This window comes from Sinocyclocheilus anshuiensis, unplaced genomic scaffold (assembly GCF_001515605.1).
Source record: "Sinocyclocheilus anshuiensis isolate Anshui unplaced genomic scaffold, SAMN03320099.WGS_v1.1 scaffold416, whole genome shotgun sequence".
NCBI classification, from domain to species: Eukaryota; Metazoa; Chordata; class Actinopteri; order Cypriniformes; family Cyprinidae; genus Sinocyclocheilus; species Sinocyclocheilus anshuiensis.
Window position 1 is genome coordinate 472714 of NW_015554105.1, and position 6876 is coordinate 479589.

Consider the following 6876-nt stretch of genomic DNA (forward strand, 5'->3'; position numbering starts at 1 on the left):
GCTCGTCGGAGACCGCTGCGCCCTGGAACACCGGCAGGGTTGGCAGACCGATCTCCTGAGGGCACTGAGGAGAGACGGGCACCGTGTAATGCGGTGTACACCACTCTTCCCCAGAGGGAGCTGGCCCTCAAAAAGTCCTAGGCCTTAGGCATCAGGACGCTTATGACGAAGACTATCCAGCGAGAATGATGGTCCGCAGAACCGCTTTCTGCTAGAAGAGCCAATCTGACTCTAGACTCTGCGGAGTACGAGAAGTGAGGCCCCCAGAATGAGGGGCTGGAACACGGTAGGTTGGGACTGCTCCTGCCCAGCAGCCCCTGCTGACCGCCTCAACCTCCTCAGAGGAAGAGAGTTAAACTCGTGCTCTCACTCGAGAAAATTAATTAATTAATTAATCTATTTTTATTTAGGTTTCACTGCACGTGCTTTTATGCTTCCTGGTCGCTACGGTACGCTACTAGTTTAAGTGTTTATGTAGTTAATAAAGTCTTACTTGTATCACACTTGACGTGGTTCATTGTTTGCTCATAACTGGAGTCCTTAATCATGCAGATTTTTGCTACATGCTCTGAGTAGTATTGTACAGTAAGAAAGTTATTTTCCTTAACCAGGAAATTAACGTTCTTAGAATTAACAGACAGTTGACACTGAGAGGTCAAATGAATGCTTACAGCGGATCTAAATATTTATAATTAATTATAACTAGTTATGATTAATTATTCATATTTCCACTTTGAGCTGATTCGCTACACCCCTGTGCTAAATAAATGCACAAGTAGTAATGGCTAATGCTTTGACTAGGGCCTACTTACCAACATCTGCCATTCAACAAAAAAACTATTGGATAAACACCACCTGTTAACCTGCTGTTGCACTTATGGTACTCAAGACTTGACCAATAATGTTGCACCGATAACATCTCCTAAATGTGGCTTTGATGTAGAAAAAATGAATGTTGGGGGGGAAACATGCATAACAAATAACAAATAAGAGAAAAATACTGATACTCTCACTTCATGTGTACAGCAACCCTCAACCCTTATCCACATGGCCCTGTCAAGCAGAGAGAGATCTCTGGAAGTTTTATTAGCTTGACTCCAGGCACGACCGGGGCCGTGATGAGGTTGAACCAGAGCTCTGTGGAGAGAGGGTTAGGGTTAGTGTCAGAGTCAAGGCAGGCCTCAATGGGGGGAGGTGAATTTGGGTTGGTATCAGGACTATGACTGCGGGTTAGATTGAAGGGACATGGCTCTGTCAGTTCCAACCAAGATGAACACTTTAGGGGTCAAACAGGGGGGACAAGGGTGAAGGTCAGGGCAGAGGGAGACAGGTGCAAGACCCCTCCTGAAATACCCATTGTAAGCCATATTTTAAACCAACATCCAAAGATCACACGCATAAAGCTATATGCTTGAAGACCAGAGATCTGGTGAGCGATTTTAGAGTTATCAAAGATTCTGATGCTGAGAATACACAGTGTATGCAGCTTGGCAACTTTGTCGCTAGATTTAGCCATTTTTAGACAACTTTCTCAAAAAGTAAAAAAATTAGCTTCCAAGACTTGCCAGTATTGTCCTACGAGCTCGAGGCCTAGCTTTCCTGCTACAAGCATACCTATTTCTACATCTGCGGTTTTCAGTGAGTGGCTGAGAGGAGCAGCACATTCAGTTGAGGCTGCTAACTTTTTCCCTGAGTGATCATATTACATGTAAATATAGCCAAAATCAAAGTATAACCATTGCCTTTATCTTATGTCTTTGGGAATTTTGTCAGACAACGTCTCGATTATAAATCAGGATATCAGTCACTATTTCACTTTCAGAAAAAAAGTCAGCATGCACAGCTCCAAAAATATAGAAATGTATCAGTAGACTCTCACAAAGTTGACGTTTCGAGATTCTGAGAAATCTGTCAATAAATGTCTTTATTTTTGCAGCTTCTTTTTTCTGTTTAAAGTTATTTTTGGCCAAGCACCCACTTTTAGCAATCTGCCAATGATGTGCGTGTATTTGTTTTGTGTTTGCTATTACTTGTATTATAAAATTCCCCTGGCAGACCATAAAGGTGGCGGGGAAAGGATATTTAGGGACTAGAAGACCTGGGGTGAACTTTTTGACCTAGACCAGTAAGTCAGCTCCTAGAACACATCATTGACAAATTTAGTTTTTTCTAATTCTGTTCTGGGTGTCAGGTCTGTTGTATACCTATCTTAAACAATGCTTCTATCAGCGTGGTAATAGTTATTTTTACGTTAAGTGTTCTTTCTGGTTGCATTGCATGTACCCATTTCAAGGGTTCGGTTTATTTTCATTTGGAATGAATGTGGTTTGTGAGACTCTTAGAAATGGAGTATTTCAAATAAATCAGCCGGATTTCTTCTTTTTTCCTATTTTTTCCTGCTTTAGTCATCCAGTCAAGTTTTTTTTTTTCATTACTTACCCAGAAACAGGTTGCATTCCATCATGTAACAGAAGACGCAGATTCAGTGTGACTTGAGAGGATTTTCCCACAGGAAAGGTTTTCATTGTAAAGGATTGGAAGGGATGTGATGGGTTACCTTTAATGGTGCCCTCTTTATCAAGAGACGAGGAGAGAGCTAAATAAAAAAAAGTTTTAAGATGTGACGCAGTCTGGAGAAGTGTCAGTAAGAAGACAAAACATGGCTCAGAATTGGGATATTCCCAGTCCATCTGACTCAAAACAGGAAGTGAATCCAATTGAATCTCTAAAAGCTTAGGGTTAGCTTGGATGACACAACCTGTGAACCCTGTGTGGTGAAAACATATATGTGCACTTAACAAATTCATAGTACACACAGCACACAATCTCTCATACAAACATTAAATTGAATACACCTGCTTTATCCAGCTGTGTTTTGCTGAAATCTCTTCAAAACCAAAGCTTCCAAGAAGCCCTTAGCCACTTTGATAATAGCTCATAGACTCTTGACAGTTGAGCATTGTGCAATAGCAGTGCGCTTCTGTGTAGTATTACATTTTCCAGACCACTTCTTTGCCAATCAAAATGTAATATCACTTGTTTTTTTCCAGAATGCCGAATTTGTGAGTAAATCCTTATTATACACATGCAAGTGGGAATATCATAGCTAACCAGACACATTGTTTGGTTCTAAAGCTGTGGGTATGGAACATATTAATTGTGTCAATAGTAATCTGCATCAGAAGGGTGTCTTATAATGGATTTTTGCCCCAGTGCTTGATGTTTGTCATGTGTGTCCGTTTTAGGCAAAGTCTTCATGGGAATATAAAGCCCTTTTGTGGCTCTCTGTTCTGTCGCATGCATGATCCTTTGAATTTGTTTTTGTGGGTGAAGGCCTGCTCTCAAAAAATATCAATTAGAGGAAATTGTACTGGTGGCATTCCTGAAACTTGCATGTGTGGTTTGGCCAATGAGTTTGTGCTAAAGTTGCGTGCAGGAAGGAGGGAAGCGTGGTGTGCTAAACATGAGCCATGTCACAAACCGGTCTCACTCTGGATGGAATAAACACATGTCTTCAGGGACCAGCAGAAGATTGATACAACTCCTGTTGAACTCAGGAAAATCCCATGTCTGGCTCAGGCTGAATTTGGGGGTTTGTGGGTGACAAGGGTGGAGAGTTAAACCGCTTCCCCTCTTCCCCTCTTCCCCTGCTTGTTAAACAAGGCCAATAAAAGACATTACACTTAGGGCTCAGCAGAAATCTTTAGTGTGTCATTGCTTTCATCTGCTGGAGAGTGATTTCAGCTTTTTGTTGATCTTCAACGTCATGCTATGGATCTTTCATGGTGAGTTGAGGTGCGAATGACAGAGCTACCATACTTGGAAACCATAATCTGATCTGTTGAACGTGTAAGGGATTGAATTTCAAGTCCAAACACTTCAGAGTTTGTTTAAAATACTGTATAATGTGTTGCTTTACTATGGTCTGCAACAATACTAGTAGTGCTTTACGTGACATAGTTTGTATAGACAGCTTCTTGGTCACAGTTTGGTCTGCTGGGTAAAATTGGACTACGGTTGGATTAAAGCTCTACATTTTAGGATTTGGTTTGAGTTAGAATTTACTCACACTTCAAGCAAGGCATGATGAAACATTTCCATCTCTTAATTAAGACCAGAGCCATTTTGAGAGCTGCTAGGCTAATTCAAGTGACAATTTGACCCAAACTGAAGCTTGCTTTTTTCCTCACTAAAAACTTCAAAGCTTCCAGTCCAAACACAGCCGAAAGGCCTCTGAACCATCTGAAAGCTCCTCATCTATACACAGTCACATGATTCTCCATTACCACGCTGGGGTCAGGAGTGCAATGAGAATGTGAGTTGAGAAACTCTTCCATCCATTATTGCAGGGGAATTCAATCTTCTTGCTTAGCTCCAACTCTAATAAACTGGCCTTAATCAACTAATCAAGGTCTTTATGGTTACAAGCAGGTCGGCTGAAGCAGGTTGGAGGTAAATTTTGCTGTACAGTGGGTTGAAAACCTCTGCATTATTGTACTGATTTGGATGATTCATTTTGGATGATAGTCCCCACTATGGGATGCAAGTATCCAGGGGCACTGCTATAGTTTCTACAATTTCATTGTCTGCATCGGGCCCTCTGTCTGATCCCTTGGAATCGTCCTAATCTTCCCCCTCGTTACGGCACCCCTGCAATCCCCACAAGACTCATTTACCATTTTAACTAGAAAAAAAAATTATTGGCCAACCAGCTTCACCAGTTTTGTTGATGTACAGCATAACTATATTGGTAGACCAGCACCAAACCAGTGCAAACCAGCATGGAAATTTATGCTGGTCTGTTTAGCAGGCTACTTACCATGGGAGAAACTGATCTAAGATTCGCAGGCAAAGAGGACTTTAATCAGAAAAGATATTGTGGAGGGGGCTGATGACCCAAGGTGAGTTGGGGGTGGAACGAGGCTTCAAGGACGAGGCTTATCCTTGTCATCTTCACAGGGCTTCTCATCTTGTTTGACACACTACATTGCTCTGAAGGAATTCAACATGCTCCAAGAGTGGGAGTTACGTGAGGTTGGAGAAATTGGTGGGAACCCTTCCCAGAAATAACACATTTGTGGAAAATCGGTGGAACACTGGAATGTATGAAGAACAAAAGAGGAATGGGAACTCGAGGAATGAGCATCAACAGTCAGAAATCTGGTTACACTTTATTTCGATAGTCCACTTTAGACAGTCTACTAACTATAAGTAACTTTGTAACTACATGTCAACTACATGTCAACTAATTCTCATTAATTTGCAACTACATGTCTACTAACTCTCAGAGTAGACTGTTAGGGTAGGTTTAGGGTTAGTAGAATAAGTTGACAAAGAAAGTGTTAGAAGATATTAAGCAGACAGTCTACTAATACTCTACTAACTGCTAGTTGACATGTAGTTGCAAAGTTACTTACTCTTAATAGTAGGGATGCTCGGTATCGGGCCCGATACCGGTCTCCTGTACTCGTGCTCGTACTCGTTAAAATGCCCTGATACCAAACGCCGATACCACACAGCATGTGATAAGCGCCATTGGGCGAGTACTGGAGAAAGTGGTATCGGTGCATCCCTACTTAATAGAATGTCTAAAGTGGACTATCGAAATAAAGTGTTACCAGAAATCTTTATAATTACAAGTTATCATTGTGTCCATCTCTTTTTTATCAGTGTTTTTAGATCTCTTCTCTAACATCGTGCCAATGCATGTGTATCCTTGTTCCTTGTCCGCCTCATTTCCATCAGCAGCTTTCTGTCCCTTCCTCCCCTCAGCTTCTATTTTGCTTCCAGGATCTTGTCCATGTTTTTTTGTGGGTCACTTGGAAGTGGAAAATTAGCCTTGTTTCCTGAGGCAGGGATTCATCCCACTTATCTCCAAATTAGCTTTCAAAGTTCTCGATGATAATCGTACTGATCATCATGGTGAAAAGGGAGTCCCACTAACACTATGAGACTGAAAATCGCAGGATAAGTGGTACATCACTGCAACATCATGGTCTTGCACACATCACTGATTAGCGGTCTGCTAACTTGATCCCTGTACAGAGATGAGAGAGAGGCCGTAGGACCAGAACTCCTTCTCTGTAGGTCTAATCCCCATCTCGAGCAGGCGATACTGTGATTGGACAACCCACAGTCTCTAGATGTTTAAGTACTGCGGTAGTTACTCTGAGTTCGTGGAGTACCAGAACTTTGAATGTGTTGTCACTTATAGCGCTATCATTGCTAATAACAGGCAGGATTAGCTCTTCTTCTGCTTGATCTCATAATCCCCCTCTCTGCTGTCTCAGCTCATCACAATCCCAAAAACTTCATCATCTCTCTCTGCGATGGCAGATCTGAAGGGTATTAAAAGGGAATTGACCTCATGTTTGAGGTTTCTGGCCCTGTTCTTTGTCAGGGAGCTCAGAGCTCATTACCACAATAGTCCTGCAAGAGTTACAGTACGGTCTCATGAGTTAATGTCTTCATTTTCTGGTACTGCTTTAATCAATCCATCTATAATACTGCCGACACATTCTAAATTTCAGTACCAAAGATATGATTTTTAAAGCGACTTACAATGCATTTAAGGTATATATTTTGTCAATTCATGCATTCCATGGGAACTGAACACATGACCCTGGCATTGCTAGCACCATGATATCGTTTTTACTTTCGGAGCTACAGGAATGCCTTGAGCTATAGTGAAAGCGTCCCTGTTGACAAAACTCTGCTGGTCTCCCAGTCTGGTTTTGTTGGTCTGGTTTTAGCTTTTGTCAACTTGAGCTGTTTTTATTGACTGATTAAAGGGGTCATATGACGATGCTAAAAAATAACATTATTTTGTGTATTTGGTGTAATGAAATGTGTTTATGCGGTTTAAGGTTAAAAAAA